The sequence below is a fragment of the Camarhynchus parvulus genome, chromosome 20 (genome assembly GCF_901933205.1).
Source record: "Camarhynchus parvulus chromosome 20, STF_HiC, whole genome shotgun sequence".
Taxonomy (NCBI): Eukaryota; Metazoa; Chordata; class Aves; order Passeriformes; family Thraupidae; genus Camarhynchus; species Camarhynchus parvulus.
The window spans coordinates 12,908,782-12,929,742 of NC_044590.1; the positions used below are offsets into that span (position 1 = coordinate 12,908,782).

Here is a 20,961-nt window from a genome sequence, read left to right on the forward strand (position 1 = left end):
TGGGACAGGGGAAGGTGTCCCTGCCCATGGCAGGGGTTGGACGAGATTGTCTTAAATGTCCCTTCCAACCCAAGCCACTCTGGGATTCTGTGGTGGTTCTGTGTGGAGCAGGCTCAGGGACATCCCTGTCCTTAGGGCTGCCACTGCCAGCCCAGTGAAGCTGCATGCCACTACTTGTGGTGGAGGAAACTTTCCATGGACCTTTGGGCTGAGGAGGGCCAGGCCCCAGCTGTGGCAGGTGTGTCCAGCTGTGGTGGGGGCACAGCAGGGCCAGCCCAGCCCTGCTCAGGGTGTGGGACATCTCCCACTGCTAAAGGCTGGTACAGAGATTTCCATCTTGCATCCCACTCTGGATGAGTTTATTCACAAACCTTGATGAACCTGGATCCCTGTGCTGGTGACAAAGCAAGAGCCTGTGTCACAGACATATTTTATGAAAAATCCTTTTGTTAGGATCTTTTCTCCTGAGAAGCTGAGAAGCTTCAGCTTCTCCATGTTTTGCTGCTTTGGAGTGTGACTTGGAGGGTTGTTTACCCAGCATGGGAAATTGTTTTTACTTGATGACCAATGACAGCCACCTGTGTCGAGGCTGTGAGCAGTCACAAGATTTTATTATCATTCCTTTCTATTCCTTTCAAGCCATCTGATGAAATCCTTTCTTCTATTCTTTTAGTATAGAAATTTAGTATATAATTTTCTTTTAATATAATATAATAATAATAATGTAATAACATAATAAATCAGCCTTCTGAAAGTCAAGATTCTCATATCTTCCCTCATCCTGGGACCCCTGTGAAGCCTTCACCAGGGTGGTGTTTCCATGCTTTATCCTGTCCCTCTGCTCCTGCACCTCACCCTGCTTTGTGCAGCAGCTAAAAATAATAGAGGCAAGGTGGGACAGGGGGACAGGGGGACAGGGGACAGTTCCCTGTGTGTGCAGGAAACCCGAGCCCTCCAGCTGCAGCAGCCTGTCCGTCAGGCAGCACCAAGTGCTGGGCTCTCTCTGGGTGCTCCCTGCCTACAGAAATAAACAGCCTCTGCTAATGCCTCTTGCTAGCCTTGACTTTTTGGTTTGTCTCTGTATTTTTAGCCTCAGGACACTGTGTCCCCAGGGCTGGAGAGGACCTGGGTTGCCTCATACCTTTCCCAACCCAGCTCTCCCCTTCCCTGCTCCCAATTTAGCAGAGAGGAGGGGGCAGAGCTGCTGCTTCCCCTGGCTCTGCTGCAGCACCAGGGGCTGCAATATCCCTCTGTCCAGGGGTTTATTTGTGGTTCTGATGAATGAGATGATTTTGCCTGATTTGTGCCTTCCAGCCATGCAGAATCAGCCTGATGTTCAGCATTATGCACACCTCATGCAGGTCCCAGAACTGGAGGTGTCATTTGTTCCAGGTTATCAGTCAGCTCTGGAAGCTCCAGAGGAATCTGTGCCTGTCTCATGTAACCTCACCCAGGCAGGGCTTTTTCCACCCTGTGCAATAACTGAGTGAATTTCTAATTAGACAAATCTAATTAAGGGCTGGATGTAAGGACCTTGTGATGATACCCCCACCCATTCCATTACAGAAAAGAATTGCTGGTGTACAATTGGTGTACAATTGAGAAAAGGAGGCTCAGGGGGACTTCTGGCTCTCTCCAGCTCCCTGACAGGAGAGTGCAGCCAGGCTGGGCTCTGCTGCCAGGTGAAAAGGGGCAGGGGGAGAGGAAAGGACCTCAGGTTGTGTAAGGGGAGCTTTAGGTTGGAGATCTGGGAGGATTTTTCCCAGAAAGAGTGGTGAAGGCCTGGAACACACTGCCAGGGCAATGGTGGAGTCAGCATTCCTGGAAGTGTTCAAAAAACATGTGGGCATGGGACTTAGGGACATGGGCTTGGCATTGTTGGACTCATTTGTCTTAGAGGTCCTTTTCAGCTTTAATGATTCTGAGATTCCAAGTGAAGGAAAAAAACCCCACAGTTGATTGCATTGCACTATTTCTTTGTGTTTCACTGAGCGGGGGACAAGTTTGGGAGTTTGTTCTCTTTTATTTAGAAGTACAGAATGATTTAGCACAATGCAAAATTAAATGCCACTTGGAATAAAGGTTCAAATGTTCTTCCATTTGCCGAGTGCTGGGCTGAGCACATGATTCATGATGTGCTGCTTCAGTCATGCCAGATCCATCTTTGCAGAACCCCCCTTTGCAGGCAGCTGAGCCCTTGGATTGTCCTGTTCCTGGCTTTGGAGCCTCCTGAGCATCTTCAGCCTGGTCCTTGTCACTGAATTGGCTGACTTGAAGGCTGCTCTCCATGGGTCCCATGTGTGCTCTGCAGGGCTCTCTCAGCCTCCCTTAGCCGACTCTGGAGTGTGACCAGGCTGGCTCTGGGTTATGGTTGTGCTGGAGGTGATGAAGGAGGAGCAGCCTCTGCCCTAAAACCTCCATCTTGCTTTATATATATATACACATATATTTATTTATTTATTTTTATATGTATATATTTATATATTTTTATATATTTTATATTTATTTATTTATATGTTACTGGGCTTAGAGCCCATCCAGTGCCACCCAGGCCATGGGCAGGGACACTTTCCACTGTCTCAGGCTGCTCCAATATATTACTATATTATATATTATGATATATATTTTACTATATTATTATATCTATTTATATTATATTATATTATATTATATTATATTATATTATATTATATTATATTATATTATATTATATTATATTATATTATATTATATTATATTATATTATATTATATTATATTATATTATATTATATTATATTATATTATATATTACTGTATTATGATTACCTTAAACTCTGCGTTTCCACCCTGTGATATCACACACTGCTATTCAAACTCCACACCCACAATCCCAGTTCTATCGTTCCATTTTGGAAGCTTCTCCACGGCCTCAGGTCAATGCAGTGTTCTCCTGGGGGTCAGTGCCTGGCAGCACAGAAAGTCTGGAATTCTCAGTGACCAGGGTTCCACCAGCTTTGGATGGAGCACAGGAGCCCACGAGGTGCAGCTGGGCAGCAGCACGGGTCTGCTCACCACCCTGCAGTGGGAGCTGAGCTGGGCTGTCCCTGCTGCCAGCTGTGCCAGCCTGGCTGTCCCTGCTGCCATGTGTCCCTGCAGGACTGTGTGACCTGTCCCAGGGACAGCCACGTGAGGGCTGCTGGAAGCTCTCAGCACTGCTGATGGGCTGTGGAGAGCCAATTTTGGGCTCTTTAAGGGGTCCCAAGGCGTGCAGGGACCGGGGGTGCTGGAGTGAGTCCCAGCAGGGCTGTCCCTGCACTGCAGGTGACATGGTGGGGAGTGACACCTCAGGGTGGCAGAGGGGAATTCTTCGGGCAGAGAGATCAAAAGCAGGACAGAGCAGAGGCTGGTGCAGTTTCCCTGGCCATGGACAGGCCCAGCTGCTCCTCAGGTGTCTGGGAGATGGGTCCCTGCTGGAGGTGCCTCTGCTCTGGGACATGGGGACAGCTTGGCCTTGTCCTCTGCCAAGAGAGGGTGGTGTGGGCACAGCAGAGAATCATAAACCCAGCATGGCTTGGGTTGGGAAGGTCCTTAAAGCCCATCCAGTGCCACCCCTGCCATGGCAGGGACACCTTCCACTGTCCCAGGCTGCTCCAAGCCCTCTGTGACCTGACCTTGGGCACTGCCAGGGATCCAGGGGCAGTGCCAGCTGCTCTGGGCACCCTGTGCCAGGGCCTCTGGATTGTGCTGTTATCCCATCACACCAGGCTGGGAGAGGACACCATGTGCTGCACAAGGCTTAGCTGATCTTCATTAAAACAGAACTATGCACAGATTTTGGGGGGTGGCCACACAGTTCCTTAAAAGAGGCTGCTGCTGGATTTTCCTGGGCTTTATTCCCTGCCTTCCCTGTGCAACTGGTGCTCCTCAGCCTCATCGTTCCCTGTCCAAGTTCTGAGCTGAACAGCTGAGAGATTTTTGCATTTTTTAATGGCTCTCTACTGTGCCTGAATTAATGGAAAAATGAACTGAGACCAAGATGAAGGTATTGAAGGGAGAGGATGACAAATTGGCTTTGGAGCATGGCAGCAACGAGCACTGTCAGGGGTTCACGCACTGACCTTTATCTAAACAGAACTGTGTGTAACAGATAAGAATATTTAACAATAATTAATGTCACATCAGCGCAGAGAACAAAATGACTACATCAAACAGGCAAGAAATCCACTGCAAATTACTCAAAAGAGAAATGTCAGCTCCTCCATATCTGCAACCTGCCTCGTGCTGATGGGGCTGGAAGGAGCTGGGAGGGCACTGAGGAGAGGAGCTATTAGAAATGATTTAGGGACTGGGTGATGTGTGCAGGAATGGAAACAGCAGCAGCTCTGCTGGACCAGAGTGCTGTGCAATCAACCACCAAACTGAGCTGGTAATTGGGTGGGGGAGGAATGTGTACAAACCAATTATCCCCACTGCTGATGTTCTGACACGCTGCTCAGGGCTTCTCTTTCCTCTCTCCTGTCTCTGGGGTGTCTCAGTGTGCTGGAATTCAGCAGACACTGCCCTGCTCACTGAGCCCCTATTGCAATGCTGTGATGGCCCCAATGAGGGGAGAGAATGATGCATCTGACTCCATGGATATCAAAAGGTTAATTAATTACTTTATTATACTCTATTATTTTTTACGTCTAAAACTGAACCTGCCAAGCACTCAACCCTGCTCACACTGCACTGAATCTCATGCCTGTCACCCAGCAGTCCTGACAAACACACACACCTGGCCCTGACAGGCCAAGGAAACAAAACCCCATCACTGTGGGAAAACAATCTCCATGTTGCATTCTACTTTGGCACAACACAGGCACAGCAAATGATAAGAATTGTGTTTTCTTTCTCTGAGGTTCAGAGAATGTGAAACCCAGAAATATTCTTGGGAAGAACTGTGCCTTGCTTTTCTCTGTGAAGAGGAATGTGGGGCTACAAGCCCCCTTCATGTTTTATAGGCAGGAAAAGCCATCTGCCTGGGGATGGTGGGATGATTTTCATTCCCTTTCTGAGCTGGGGGGTGTCTGGAGGCTGGCATCGTACCCACAGCAGGGGCAGTGCTGGGGAGGGATGCAGGACAGCAGCTGGGGCACATCCAGAGGGGACAACGAGGCTGGAGAGGGGCTGGGAGCACAAACGCTGTGAGGAACCCCTGAGGGAGCTGGGGGTGCTCAGCCTGGAGAAGAGGAGACTCAGGGCTGCCCCCATCACTCTCTGCAGCTCCTGAAAGGTGCCTGTGCTCAGCTGGGGCTGGGCTCTTTCTCCAGCAGCACTGACACAGCCAGAGCACACAGCCTCAAGCTGCACCAGGGGAAATACAGGTTGGAGATTGGGAAAAAGTTTTTACAGAAACTGATAAAGTTCTGGAATGTTCTGCCCAGGGAGGTGGTGGAGTCCCCATCCCTGGGTGTGTTTAACAAAGCCTGGATGTGGCACTGGGTGCCAGGGTTTAGTTGAGGGGCTGGGGCTGGGTTGGACTCAATGATCTTGGAGGTCTCTTCCAATGTGGTGATTCTGTGATTCAGCTGGGCTCCAGGGGTGCCTGTGCTCTGCCTGGGACAGGGAGGGCACTCTGCCAGCCCGGATCTGATTGCAGAATGGGTGGTGGTCCATGGACCATTGTCCTGTGGTGGATTTCATCAGTGTCATGACAGCAGCAGCTGAGTGAGGAGGAGTTAACCCCTCCTGACCTGTGTCCTGCTGCAGAGCATCCCCTGGCCCTGGACATTTCAGTCAGTGTGACAGATGAGTAATGCCATGGCTGACTCTCACAATTAAGAGGCAAATATCCTGTATATATGTTAGGAGAAGTTTTATAGATTTCTAGTTATGTTTTACCCCCTTGTGTTGTTATCAGGGCTGCCCTGGGTTTGGGACATTTGGGAGGGTCAGTTTGTCACTATGGCAGCACCTGATCTCCAATCAAGATTAAGGCAGTGAACTCCAGCCCTGGACAGGGAAGGAGGAGTCAAGGGACAGAACTTTGGGAGGGGCTAACAGGTTAAAAGGTGGAACCTCCATGGTGTGGGTGAGCACGTGGTGGGGAAAATCCTCTGTAATATTTTCTCTATTCAGTCTTCTGTTGTATTTTTGATAAGGTTTTAATCAACCTTTTAAATTTTGGAAGTGAGCCTAATTTCTCATAGTCAGGGAGTGGTTTGGGCTGGAAGAGACCTCAAAACTCTTCCCATCCCCCGCCATGGCAGGGACACCTTCCACTGTCCCAGGCTGCTCCAAGCCCCATCCAGCCTGGCCTTGGACACTTCCAGGGATGGGGCAGCCACAGCTGCTCTGGGCACTCTGTTCCACTCAATCTGCTCAGCCAGACATTGTGAGAATATTAGGAATATTCAGCTAATGCACAAATGTGGTGAAAAGCTTAACCAAGTTACAATTTTATTCTAAACAGACCTTTGTGCCCATCCTGATGAATTATTTCCTTACCATAAATTAATTTACCTGCATGGCCAAGTCTGGGAAGTGTTACCAACCTCAGAGCACAGAGCTGGAGCCCAGGGTCACAAAAGGAGCCTGGGGAAGAGCCAGGAGCTGCTCCTGAATCCCTTGAATTTTTGGCTGGTGCAGTAAAGGCCAGTGCTGTCACCCAGCCATGGTCCTGCTGCCCACTAATTAGTTTTGTTGTCAGCATTTTGCCAGTGGCAGGAGGCAGCCTGGTGCCTCTGGATTAGCCAGGGTGTGAAAAATGGCTTTCCAGCTGGCCTGGTGACCTTCTGACAGCAGGAGAGAATTCACAGGCAGAAGATGGAGATGTCAAGATACAAAATTAGGGACGATGGGGAGCTGTGTCTGCCCCTTGAAGTGAAGCAGGAAAACCTATCCTAGCCTGGGACCTGGTTTAGGGTTTCCTGTCTGTGATACAGGAGATTCTGCTGTTTGCCTCCTGCAAGGCACATCCTGCTCCCAGGAGAGAGGTGGGAGCAGAGCCAGCTCCCAGCACAGCCCTGAGCAGCATCCTGGCCCAAAAGCTGGGGCAGGAAAAGTGGCTGATGTGCTCAGTGACTGAAGAAACCCAGCCCAGGGTGGGATGGGCAGAGAAGTGATAATTGAAGGACCTGAGCAGCCTCCCCATGGTAGGGAATTGGAACAAGATGATCTTCAAGGTTCCTTCCAACCCAAACCACACTGGGATTCTGTGGGGATGGATCCAGGAAAATAGGACATTTAAAGATCAGTTAAGACTGAAGCCAAACTGAGTTATTGTTTGCAATGAAAAGCTGGGAATTTGCATCAGAATGCAGGAGCAGGGCCTTAACAAAACAGGCAGTTAATTAAAGTGCATCAATTAAAGGGGGTTCCCCCCTATTTTGTCCCCCATGAGAGGAGGTGCAAAAAAGGTACTTGTTAGAAAACCAGATTTAAATAAATCCAGGGTGTTACAGGTAACATCTGGAGAAGCACAGAGGGCAGAGACCTCTGCTCTGGTGCTCCAGGCTCTCTTGTCCAGGAGGAACACTCACACTTCCAGCTGAGCCTGGAACTGACTTGCTGAGCCTTGACTGTGCCTGTAGCATGAACTCAAATGGTTTGGTTACTCCAGGATTCCTGCCGATGTCTCCCAGTGTCTCCCAGTGCTCAGGGGTCACTCTCATCCCTGGTTCTATGCCCAGGAGAGGCTGGGGCACCATCAGATCCCAGCTCTCAGCTCCCATGGACAGCTGGAGCAGTTCTCAATGTGGGGGTGTTGTCCTGGTTTAGGGCAAATTTGGGAGAAAACCCCCAAAGGGGCCCCTCCAGAAAGCAAACCCACACAGCCCCTCTCCCCAGCTGGTTCAGGAAGGATTCCTCGGAGAGAAGTGGAAAGAACCTGTTTATTTAACAGGCACAGCACCCCCAGCACACAGAATGAACAATACTGGGTGACACCACTCTGTCACCGCTCTGGAAAAGATGACAAATTCAGAAAGTCTCTCTGGGGGTGGTCGCTCTGTTCTCAGTCCCTCTGGCTGCTGCCCAGAGTAGGCCCCGCTAGGCCACAAAGGGGCCCAGTCCAGAGCAGGCTCGAGGGGTTCCAAGAAAGGGAAAGAAAAACAGTCCAGGGAAAATTTGGACTGCTTAGCTAAACTAACTAATGAGCAGGAGCAAAAAGCAAGAGCAAAGTGAAAGCAAAAAAAAAAAAAAAAAAAAAATTAAAAAAAAAATCCAAAGCAGCACCATGTACTGCCCCGTCCGTGTGTCCCGCCAGCCATGGGGGAGCAGCTGATAGCAAAACCAAAACAAAACTTTCACTCTTCAGAGCCAGTCTTGAAGGCACAGAACATGATACCCAGCATAAACAGAACACACAGATGGGGATACAAGTATCATAAGTGTACTAGGACGGGGGGACACGTGAGGGTTCTGATTTGGGGCTGCTTCAGAAGGAAAAGCTTCAGCTGTGGGAGCAGTTCTGGGCAGGCTTGAGCCAACTGAGCTGCCCTGAATTGTGTGGAGACTCCCCAGCAGCTCAGAAGAGGAATTCCAGGGTTCCTTTTCCTTAGAACATCCATGAGCTCTGCTTGCTCTTGGACTCTGCTCCCTGCAGGCCCTCTGAACCCCTGAGGATGGAAGTGATTTATCACATCTCTCCTCCAGGGATGGGCCATGGAGAGAGGGGCTGGGGGAAAGCAGAAACCCCCTCCCGCCTGCCTCAGCTCCCAGGGCACACATCAGCACCTTGATGGCACCTGGTCAGGGGCAGGCCCCAGGAATGGCTGGAGCTGTGTCAGGGCAGGTTTAGGTTGGATATCAGGACAGCTCTGGTCCCCTGGACCTTGGCTGTGCTGATGGTTTTCCCCTCTCCATCCTCGACACCAGCACCAGCCCTGCCCCACAATTTCAGGGACTATTCCAAGGGCCATTCTCTTCCTCTCAAATCCCTTGGCTTCCCTGAGATGCCATTTCTTTTCACACATTTCAAAAGTCAGTTTTGGAGAGAAGTTTGAGGGGAGAGAGCAAGAGAGAACCCAAATGGAGCAGGAGTTTTGAAGTTGCACCACCTAATTCTCTGTGAGACATTTTGCTCTGTCAGCCCTTTTCATGCACACCCAGAGCTGGTGCCATCTCACACTTGTTTTTAAAGGACACAGCATTATGATAAGCACTGCAATGATGGATCTTTATCCCCAATTAAATGGCATTTTTTGTCCTTTCCTTTCTGCCCCAGTTGAGGAGCAAATCCCTGGAGAGCAAGCTCTTAAACCAAGTAGGAGGTGCCTGTGAAATTAAAGGTAAATTTGTTTGCTAGGAGAAAATCAGTGCTGGTGTTTCCAGAGCACTGGGGTTGTGTGTGATGCCTGGGAGGGTTCCAGGTGAGTGGAAGTGCTGCTGTCAGGATCCCAGGTGAGATGTGGGAGCGTTCCATGTGGGACAGCTGCTGCTCTGAGGATCCCTCTCCAGCACTGGGCTCCACTGTGGCTCCTCCCTTTTCCTGGAGCCCCCAGTCTGGACCAACCCCACTGCACCAGGAGCTTCTGGGGGTGACCCAGCTAAAAATGCCTGTAAAAGCCCTGCAGTTTCCACTTCTGAATCCTGGTTATGTCCCCAGCTGGCACATCTCTCATGCTGGGCAGGTCAGCCAGGTATCTCAGTCATGGCACTTTAAAGTTCCAGGAAGATCTCAGGGGACACAGAAGAACTGACTTAAAGCAGAATGTTTTAATTCCATCAAGGAACACTTTCAGTTTGGCCTAACTCAAAGTAAAATCTTCAGTTTCAACATGTAATATTTTCCAAATATTAAATAAATAAATGAACAAAACTTTGAAAAAGTTTTACTGTGGGATATTTCACTATTGTCTTGATTTTTTAAGTTTTTCTAAGCCTTCTGGTGTTTACATTCTTGTAACGAACTTTCTCCCACACTTTATGTTAATAACTCATTGTTTTGCATTCTTTTATGGAAGAGGAAAAATTTGATGGACTGTTGGTTTATCCAGTGTCATTGGAGAGGTGGCACTTTTGGAAGTCTATAAATGTTAGAGCCAAAAATTAAATAATTCTCTTTTCACCTTGGAAGAGCTGCGTGTCGGCATTGTGTTATTTCGTGTCCTACAGCAGCATTTCACTTTGAAGAAACTCTGTTTTTTCCCTCAGCCATGGTGACCAAAAATTCCTGCCTGCCTCTATCCCTGTCCTGTGCTAGCATTAACCTGATGGAGCAGTTTTTGTGGGATTTCTGGTGCCTGAGCCAACCTGAAACAACCCCCCCCGTGCTCACCCTGGGAACACAACCACCTCTGTCTGCTCTGCTTCCAGCTCCCTGCTAAGCAGCTCAGAGTCTTAGCTCAGAAAGTCCCAGCTCTGATCCTTGCAGACAGCAGCAGCTTTGCTCCCAGCCCTGCAGAGCTCCAGGAAAGTCGTGGATTATCTGCTCACCCTCCTCCATGTGCTGCTTCCTGCAGGGTGAAGAGGCACAGAGAGGAGCTGCGCCCGCTCCCGCTGCGGGCACGGGGACATTGACAGAGCCCAGGTGCCCAGCCAGCCCTGGTGAGTGACTCTGGGGGTGCTCTTGGGGGGACAGAGCCCTGGGAAGGGCACAGCACTGGGATTTGGGGCAGCACCCCCCTGGCAGGAGAGGAGCTGTTCAGAACCCTGGTTCTGGGGCACTCTGAGGGTTCCTCCCTTGGAGCCTGCTGGGTGAGGCTGATTTCCCTCCCCCTGGCCTGGTGTGGGTGTTCAGGGAGCCAGAGGTTGGTGGGTTTGCTGAGAGCCTGCCCCCAGTGCTGCTGGGGCTGGGGTTGGGTCACTTGAAGCCCAGGCAGTGGTGCAGTCACCATCTCTGGAGGTGGTCAGTGCCGTGTGTTGGGTCAGAGGTTGGACTCAGTGATCTCAAAGGTCTTTCCCAGCTTAATTCTGTTTTTGAGTCTGTAATTACACCCTGTGGGTTGTTTTGGACACGGGTTTGGGGCATGTCTGCATGTCACATTCTTTGCCTGTGTTGCTGCTGAAGTTCTGTTTGCAGTTTGTCGTGGGGAGGTGAAAACGAGTGTGGCTTGGGATAAGCTGGAGGTGAACCCTGCTGCTGGCTCTGCTGGGCTCATCCCAGAGCAGGGGCATGCAGGGAGGGGCAGGTGGAGGTGCCTTGAAAGGCTGATCTGGAGCAGAGACTAGACAGAGCTAAATGGACGAAATTGGGATTTATTGAAAGGCCTTAAAGGGACAGCACAAGAGCCTGGCCAGGGCTGCACCCAGGCTGAATTTAAGATGGATCTTGGTCAGGAGTTTTTACACTTCTATCAGTTTTGGTTCATCTATGTATTGGGTTCAGCTGAACCAATTGCAGCTCCAGGTCATGAAATCTCAGCCTCTGCCTTGCCCCGTTCTCTTTGCATTGTTTGTGCTCTTTGGGTAAAGATTGTCCTTGATTCTCCAGCTGGGGAGGGATTGCTTTGTCCAACTACCCTGTGAAGAGAACCTGCTAACACCTAATAGGAAGTGTCATAGTTCCATACCAGGCAGCAGAGAATTTGGAAGATATCAAAGTTAGAACCATCACTGGAAGTGCTGTGCTTGGGGCAGGCAAGGTGCAGAGCTGCTGCTGTGTGGGGCTGGGGGCCAGGGCTGGCTCAGAGCTCTGCTCCTGCCTCTGCCCCTTGGGCTGGGAGGAAACCTTCCCCTGGTGTTTCCTTCTTGGGGCTGTGCTTGTCAGTGCTTAGGACAGGACAGAGGAGTTCCCATCCCCACAGGCCACAGTTTAGGAAGTTTAACATCCCCCAGGTGCTGAGCTGAAATCACCTCTGTGAAGCAGAGGCTTTATGGAGGGCTGGGAAAGGATTTAGGGATCAGTGCAGTGGTAGCGTGACCCAAGGGTTGGGAAATGCTGCTGGGAATGGCTGTGCCTGTTGGAAACTTGCTGTGCTTCCTGAGCCATGAGGTCAGGGAGGGCTCTGCCTGCTCTGCTGGGAGTTTCCTTGGACTTCAGGGGAGTGAAAGCTGGAGTTTGCTTCAGCAGAGGGTGAAGATTTCAGGATGTGCTCGTTCTGTGCTCAGCCCATGGCAGGAAGATGCAGCAGTGTGCTTCTCAGCAGTGGATTTCTCTTCCAGTTCCTGGGCAGATGGGTGAAAGCAGAAATTACAGATGAACAGAGTGAGTTGGAAAGGGACCTTCAAAACCATCCAGTGGCCCCCCACCCTGCCATGGGCAGGGACACCTTTCACTGTCCCAGGCTGCTCCAGCCTGGCTGTGGCACTTCCAGGGGTGGGGTCCTCAGTTTGCAGTTCAGCAGGGTTTGCAGAACTTGGCTTTTCATTGGTATCACAGCTGGAGGGTTCCTTTGGATATTGCATAGAAGAGAGAAAAAACAAACCTGATCAGATAAAACTTGTTATCACAGAGGCAGGAGCTGTGCTGCTGGGTGATGGGCCCCTGGAGATACCACACCAGTAAATAAGGATCTTATTTGGAAATCTAATCCAGGAAACTCCAAATAACAGCAGGGAAAAGATTCACCTGAACTTCTTCAAATCAAAATGAGGCAGGTGAGGGAGAACGGGTGTTGCAGACATCTTTTATGAAAAATCCTTTCCTTAGGATTTTTCCTCCTGAGAAGCTGAGAGGCCTCAGGAACAAAACGTAAACATTGATTTTCTGCTGCTGTGGAATGCAACAGGTGCATCTGTGATTGGTCTCCTAGAGTTGTTTTTAATTAATGGCCAATCACAGTCAGCTGGCTCAGACTCTCTGTCCAAGACACAAGCCTTTGTTATCATTACTTCTTTTTCTATTCTTAGCTAGCCTTCTGATTAAATCCTTTCTTCTATTCTTTTAGTATAGTTTTAATATATATCATAAAATAATAAATCAGCCTTCTGAAACATGGAGTCAGATCCTTGTCTCTTCCCTCATCCTGGGACCCCTGTGAACACCAGCACAAAAGGGAACTTGGGTTTGATCAGATTTGTCTATAACCATTTTCTGTTCCAGCTTAGTGTACCTGCCTGTGGTGGTAGTGAGGATATTTTGACACAAAAGATTCTGGCACACAGATAGGTTGAACAAAGGACCTGACTAAAAACCCTGTTCTGCATGGCAAAGACAGCTGCAGTACCCTAATACAGACCAGGATTTAACACAGCAAATGAAGTTGTGGGATTCAGCAGCATTGAAGAAATCCATGGATTTTTACTATTGAAGACATTTTTACAAAGAACACTGCCAGAAATTTTTCCAAGTTTTGTTTTGGCTGTTGGCATATTCAGTAGAGTTTTGAAGTGTGGACCCTTCTTTTTGTACAAGGCATTTACTGTAAGTGGAGGGAATTGTCTTTTATGCAGCAAGTTGCTCCCTCCCTCCGGACTCCTGAGCCCCTGAACACTGCTGCCTGATGATTTGCTCTTTCATTTTTCACTTCTCCCTGCACTTTAACTGGTGGCACCCAGAATAAAGGTAGATCCCAGAAGGAGCTGCAGAGCTCCCTGTTCCTCAGGAGATATTTCAGTGGGGAAATATCTGTCATTGAGGCAGTTAGAGAAGCACATAGAGAGTGACTGGAGAACAAGGGAGGGTGATGAAAATGCCCATTATTGCAGGAATGCAGGGAAAGTGTTGGAAATAGCTGGTACTGAGTCCATCCTTACAGGGCTGGCAGTGCCCTTAATGAGAGCACACAGAGGAGCATCCTTGGGTGCCTCAGCAAAAAAGGGGATGGCTGAAATGTTCTGTGTGGGTGCAGGGGCCATCAGGGCTCTGAGCACAGATATTCCAGGCTCTAATCACCTGCTCAGGTCCTTGTCAGGGCACTTCTGCCTGGCCAGGATTAGGGGGGCACTGGCAGCCCTTTAAGCTCCCATCTGTGGTGACCTTCTTAGCACCCCGTGGGCCAAGGAAGGAAGGGATCTAACAGCTGCTTAATTTAGAGAACACCAGGTCAGGAGGAGGTTGCAGATCCTGGGAGCTGGCAGGTGCAGGAGCTGGGAAGGGCTGCAGAGCCCAGGGCAGAGGAGCCTGTGGGACGGGACCCTCACAGGGCTTGTGGCTGGGCCTAAAAAAGCCAAACTCCAGCACTGAGCTCCCCTCTGTGCCCAAGGTACCTCTGTCAGGGAATGGGGGTTGGATCACTCAGCTGGGAACGCACTCCAGAGGCTCCACAGGAGTTGTGAGCCATCAGAAACCAGGCTGATGGCTGAAATTCTGCACCAGCAGAAATTCCCCCCAAAATGCACTCTCCCCAGTCTTTATCTGCTGTAAAAAAAATTCAAAGACACCAACAAAATTTTGAAGTTAAAAGTCATGTTCTGAGCAGGCTCCTGGGGAGGATTGCCTGTGACGGTGCTCACAGGGGTCTGAGGATGAGGGAAGAGACGAGGATCTGACTCCATGTTTCAGAAGGTTTGATTTATTATTTTATGATATATATTACATTAAAACTATACTAAAAGAATAGAAGAAAGGATTTCATCAGAAGGCTAGCTAAGAATAGAATAAGAAAGAATGACAACAAAGGTTTGTGGCTTGGACTCTCTGTCCAAGCCAGCTGGGCTGTGATTGGCCATCAATTAGCAACATCCAACATGGGCCAATCACAGATGCACCTGTTGCATTCCACAGCAGCAGATAATCAATGTTTACATTTTGTTCCTGAGGCCTCTCAGCTCCTCAGGAGGAAAAATCCTAAGGAAAGGATTTTCCATAAAAGATGTCTGTGACACCAGGGCATTGCACCACTCCTGCTTTGGGACATAAAACCTGGAGCAGCCACAGAAACTGGAGCACATGTGGAATTGTTAACCTGTACATTCAGGCAAAACTCCCGTGCCCCAAGAAAGCCATGGGTTAAAAAGCACCTTCTTAAGCCAGTGATTCATCTCTAGAGCTGAGCTGGTTTCTGTGATCAACCCAGATGTTTGATTCTTTCAAGAGCTGAGCAAGTGATTCTTAATAAACACTCACTTTTCTGCAAATCTTGATCTTACTGAAATACAATGTCAATTTAAATTATCTGACTGGGGGATTTTTGTTTTTCCTTTTTCATTCCTGGATTTCCTTTTGGAAATCATCTGTTTCTCAGAACCTCTCAGACCTTGGAGGTTAAATCAGATTAAGGTAATGCGTGAATGGAAAATGTAAAATCTTTTCCCAAGTAACTGCTTGTGCAAACACCAGACAGATGATGGCACAAATCCCTCCTCCTGCTGTGGCTGTGCTCAAACTTTAGGTGAAAATATTGGCAGAACATCCTCTCCTCCCTGGTGCAGCTTTGTGGCTGCATTCCTCAGTTCTGGAGCTGGAATGTGAGTCAGAAAGGAGGGAGTCAAGGGGGTGCCTTAAAATGAAAGTACAAAAATAGCTCTCCCTGCACATCTTTTCTCAGCTTCACCTTACAAGGCTGCATTGACGTGTGCTGGATGGGATGTGATGGCTCTGGCCTTGGCAGATGCATCAAATGTGACATGTGAGCATGGGTGTTAGGGGTTTTTTTAAGGAGACAAATAAGGGTTAGCAAGAAATGCAGAAAAGATAAACAGTGAGGTGGCCACAGTCCTTCACTATAGGAATCCAGGCCTGAGATTTGCTTCCAGCTCAGAACTAGAACTAGAACTCAGAACTCAGAACTAGAGATTTCAGGAAACAAGCCAAAAAGTTGCTTGTTTTGCCATTTCATCAATCAAACGTGCTGCTTCCCTGAGGCACTGACCTTTCCCAGGCAGTGCTGTGACAAAAGCTGTGGTGAAACATGAGAGAGGCTGGGCTATGCCGTCCAGAGCAGGGGAGATGCTGCCATAGCCCCTGTGTTTGGGTGAGCCTCTGACAGAGGGTGTTGGGGTTTTTTTCTGCTAAAGTCCTTTAATTTTTGTTTCTTCCTGAGGGTGAATATAGCTGCAGTAGTATCAGGGACAGCCAAAGGTGATAGAGAGACTCCATCATCAGAAGGCATAAAAAGGCACTTCATTATCAGAAATGTACAGTTCTTACAGAAACAATGGTGGGCCTAAGACCTGATTGGCCTTTAGGAATCTTCTCTCACCCATTGGTCAACTGTCACAGACATATTTTATGAAAAATCCTTTTGCTAGGATTTTTTTCTCCTGAGAAGCTGAGAGGCCTCAGGAACAAAATGGAAACAATGATTATCTGCTGCTGAGGAATGCAACAGGTGGATCTGTGATTGGTCTCATGTGGTTGTTTTTAATTAATGGCCAATCACAGTCCAGCTGTCTCGGACTCTCTGGTCAGTCACAAGATTTTATTATCATTCCATTCCTTTCTATTCCTTGCTAGCCTTCTGATGAAATCCTTTCTTCTATTCTTTTAGTATAGTTTTAATGTAATATATCATAAAATAATAAATCAGCCTTCTGAAACATGGAGTCAAGATTCTCATCTCTTCCCTTGTCCTGGGACCCCTGTGAACACCACCACATTTGGTGACCTGAGTGAAGAAAAATTCCACATTGAACTATGAATAGCACACTCTGGAGAACCATAGCTATAAACAATGGTTACAGAAAGAGAGAGAATAATTGTGTGAATTCTTTCCTCTAAGTTTCCCACAGCTTCCCAGGATTTTCCTGGGAGAACCTTGTCTCTCTCTGTTCAGACGATATGTAATTACTGCAGCTGGAGGCTCCACTGGAATGGCAGGGTCAGTGAGGCTGACCTTGGGATGTGCTGGGCGAGCTTGGAGAGCTCATGAGTCCCCAGCTTTCCTCTGGTGGGTGAACTCTGTAGAGATTCTCCAGGGAATGGGCACAACCCAGAGCTCCAGGAGCTGCCAGGGATGCCCAGGGTGGGGTTGTTGGGTGTCTGTGCAGGGCTGGGGCTGCCCTGGGTGATCCTGGGGGTCCCTCCCAGCTCAGGACATTCTCTGATTGTTTAGGACAAACACTTGATCGTGGGCTGTTCCTACCCTCTTCCCAGAAGAGAGACACAAAGGGACCATGGCAGCCTTGGTCTCCTGCCTGTTCCTGCTGTGGTACTGGGGAAATCCTTGTAATCAAACCTTGTTTCATCCCCCCACATCTTTCCCTGGGTTTGCTGTGCTGTGGGGAGCCAGGACAATCTGCACCCTGTTCACCTCCCATGGGGCATCTCCTCAGAGAGTCCTGGAGCCATTGCAGTTGGAAAGGACCTCCAAGATCATCAAATCCAGCCCTTAACGCACTATTGTATTTACAGGGAATATCCCAACAAAGGCAGGAATGATGCATCTGACTCCATGTTCTCAGAAGGCTCATTTATTACTTTATGATACTATATTATATTAAAGAATACTGTACTATACTAAAGAATACAGAAAGGATATTTACTGAATGCTAAAAAGATAATAATGAAAACTGGTGACTCTCTCCAGAGTCCTGACACAGCTTGGCCCTGATTGGCCAAAGAGTGAAAACAACTCACAGCAGAATGCAATGGAACAATCACCTGTGGGTAAACAATCTCCAAACCCATTGCACATGTGAGCACAACACAGGAGAAGCAAATGAGATAAGAATTGTTTTCCTTTTCTCTGAGGCTCCTCAGCTTCCCAGGAGGAAAACCCTGGGTGAAGGGATTTTTCCAGAGAATGTGAATGCCACAACCCAGCACTGCCAAGATCAGCACTAACCATGTCCCAAGTGCCACATCCACATGTTTTTTGAATACTTCCATGAATGGTGACTCCACCACTGCCCTGAGCAGCTTCTTCTGATGCCTGAATATTGAATCAGGACAACCCCAACATAGGGAATAATGTGCTCTGACTCCATGATTCAAAAGGCTGAATAAAAGCTTTTTTAAGCTGTGTTACATTACACTAATACTATATTAAAACTATACTAAAACATGCTACAGAAAAACCTGTGACAGTCTGGAGACAACCAGGACACAGCTTTGACCCAATTGGCCAAGGAATCAAAACAACCTTCACTGGTGTCCAGTTATGGAATCACTTTTGGTAAACAATCTCCATAACACATTCCACATGTGCAAAAACAACAGCAGCAGTGAATAGAGATAAGAATTGTTTTCTCTTCTGTCTCTGATCTTCTCACTGCCTTCCCCAGGAAGAATCCTGGGAGAGAGAATCATGTGTGTTCAGAGAATGTGAATACCACATCTGAGCGCCCTTTGGATGAAGACATTTCCCCAGTATCCAGTCTGAATCCCCCAGGCACAACTTGAGGCCATTTCCTCTTGTCCTGTCCCTTGTTCCCTGGGAGCAGAACCCAGAGCTGTGGAGAGCCAGAAGAAATCCCCCTTTTCCCTCTCTTCAAATCCCAGTTTCCCTGAGCCTGCAGGTGTGGGGTGCACTGAACCATCCCTTGGCTTCCCACAGCTCTGCTCCCAAGCCAAGAACTTTGGCAGGGCAGGGAGAGGTTTGTGGGCCACTGAGCTTTCTCTGGTGTTGTTAATTATCCATCATTTCTTGCCCTACTCTCCCTGCAAGCCTTCCCTGCCTGCTCAGTGTCTGCTGGGACTCAGGAGAGTCCTTGTGCTTCTCCTGGGCTGGCTGGCTCAGCCCCTCAGAGATGTTCTGAATCTGTTCCTTGTCCAGCTTTGCCTGTCACTGGTTGTGCCTTGATCTTCCTTGTACCCCTCCTACTAGATACAAAACGTCTGCTGCATTCTTTTTTAATTTTTTTTTCTATTTTCTTGTCATAGCTTTGAATGCCTTTATTATTCCTTCTTCCCTCCTCTGGCAGGGGTGTCTGTGCTTATAATCTCCTTAGCACTGAGGCAGCCTGTTCATTTCAAAGAAAGCTGCTTTAAAGGCAGGTGTGAGCCAGACTTGGGCAATTGTCTTTTCCCCCGTGGCTTGAAGGGCCTGAAAACATTCCTGTAATCATTTCACAGAATCCCAGCATGGTTTGGGTTGGAAGGGAGCTTAAAGCTCCTCTCATGGGCAGGGACACCTTCCACTGGTGATGCAGGGAATGGCTGCAGGGCTTTGGGCTGGCCCCATGCAGCCCCTGGGTGATGGGCAGGGGACACAAATGGGACTTGAGGCAAGTTCTGCTCCCCCCATGCTCCAGTGGGGTGCCTGAGCTGTTCTCTCCCCACCAGCCCTTCTCCAGCCCATGGCCCTGCTGTGTTCAGGGTGGAGCAGCTCCAGTGTCCAAGGGCTCAGGCCTGGGGGGAAGCAGGGTGTCCCCCTGTGCCCCCAGCCCTGCTGAGTGCCCCATTTGTGAGTCTGTGCCTGTCCTGCAGCCTCACCCACACCCAGCCTGCAGCAGGCCCTGGGATGCACCCATCCCAGGATGGGCTGAGCTGGGCTGCAGCAGCCAGGGCTGCTCTGGAGCTGGGGGATGCCCCAACAAAGGCAGGAATGATGGATCTGACTCCATGTTCTCAGAAGGCTCATTTGTTACTCTATAATACTATACTATACTAAAGAATACAGAAAGGATACTTACTGAATGCTAAAAAGATAATAATGAAAACTGGTGACTCTCTCCAGAGTCCTGACACAGCTTGGCCCTGATTGGCCAAAGAGTGAAAACAACTCCCAGCAGAATGCAATGGAACAATCACCTGTGGGTAAACAATCTCCAAACACATTCCACATGCAAGCACAACACAGGAGAAGCAAATGAGATAAGAATTGTTTTCCTTTTCTCTGAGGCTTCTCAGCTTCCCAGGAGAAAAACCCTGGTGAAGGGATTTTTCCAGAGAATGTGAATGCCACAGATGCCTGCAGGGAGGCTGGGGGTGCATTTGGGGGAGCCCTGGGGGCAGCCAGCTCCAGCCTGGCCCTCTCACCCCTTCCCTGTGTCTGTGCAGACACCCCCAGGGCAGTGTCCCCTGCCAGTGCCCCACACTGTCCCTCTGTGGGACAGACGGACAGGGGACACCAGCAGGCAGCTGGGGGGACTCAACACTGCTGCATCTTGGCTACAAAAGCCAAGGAGTGAAGTTTGCTGTGCCAGCACCTCCTTCTGCAGAAGACTTCTTTTTTTCCCTGATGCTTTCCTGCTTCCCAGAGTCTGGAATTGTGTCTCTGCTGTTTACCTGAGCCTCCCATGTGGTCACAGCCTCTGCCTTGGCTCCTATTACACTTCCCAAAGCCTCTGCATTGCCTGGCTCCTCTAATCCTTCCAGGAGCACCCATGTTTTATGCCTTGGTTATGCCTCCCTTCCTTTTAATTAATTTTTCACAGTGCCTTGCTTGTCCCTGTTGCCCTTTTTAATTTAATTTATTGCTCACTAGCCATCACAACACCTGGGCAAGCCTTTAATTTATCTTTTCCCGTGTCCCCTGCATCCCCTCTGCCCTCTCCCATTATTGATTTCTCCAGTTTGATTTCACCAGCATCATCTCCCACCCTTCCCTCCCACTCAGAATTGCTTGGATGAGTTTCCCCCCCATTCTTGACCTTGCTGCTTTGTAATTCCTGGCCCAACAAAGCTGGGATTGCTGCTTGCTGGATCCCCTCCCTTCCTTGGGCTTGGCTTCCACTCCAAATGTCTCAAAATTCCCTCTGGGCAATTCCCATCCCCTTAAAGGTGTGATAAGGAAAAATCTCCTTTCCCAGGGAGTCTCACCCAGGTGGGAGGGGTTGGTGGCTGCCTCCTGGTGCAGCTTCTGTGCTGAGCTTCCTGCAGGCAGGGAGCTGTTCCAGGGGCAGGGATGGGCTGTGCTTGGTTCCAGCTCTGAGCAGGGAGGGAGATGTGTCCCAGCAGCTCTGCATTCCTGCTGTTATCCTGGGGATGAGGATGTGCAGCTGAGGCTGAGCCCTGGCTGCTCCCAGCCCAGCTCTCCTGCTGCTCTCAAGCTTTTTCCTGCTCTGCGTTTAAACACTGAGGAAACTGTGGAAGGACAGAGGGAATAAATGACTTTTCTTCTGTCTTTTGGCTGCCCTGTGGCTGCCACAGCCCAGCTCCCAGAGCTCAGACAAAGAGGGAACCCCTGCTTTGCTCCGTGGCTGTGAGGAATTGAGGGCTTTTATTTGCCACCATGAATGGTCCATTTACTTACAGAGCAGTCCCTGCCATTACCACGATGGCTTTGGAAAGCAC

The 20,961-nt window shown here is 49.2% G+C and overlaps 1 protein-coding gene across 2 annotated transcripts in view; it reads left to right on the top strand.

The window, feature by feature from the left end:
* The window catches only part of RALY (RALY heterogeneous nuclear ribonucleoprotein), a 152,350-nt gene that overhangs the window by 38,741 nt on the left and 92,648 nt on the right, over positions 1-20,961 (top strand). The window contains exon 2 of one of the 2 annotated variants that reach the window (XM_030963149.1): positions 10,424-10,508. The exons of the other annotated variant lie outside the window; for it this stretch is intronic. The gene's annotated coding sequence lies outside the window, so the exon portion shown is untranslated. The remainder of the gene's footprint in view (positions 1-10,423; positions 10,509-20,961) is intronic. 2 annotated transcript variants of the gene reach the window in all.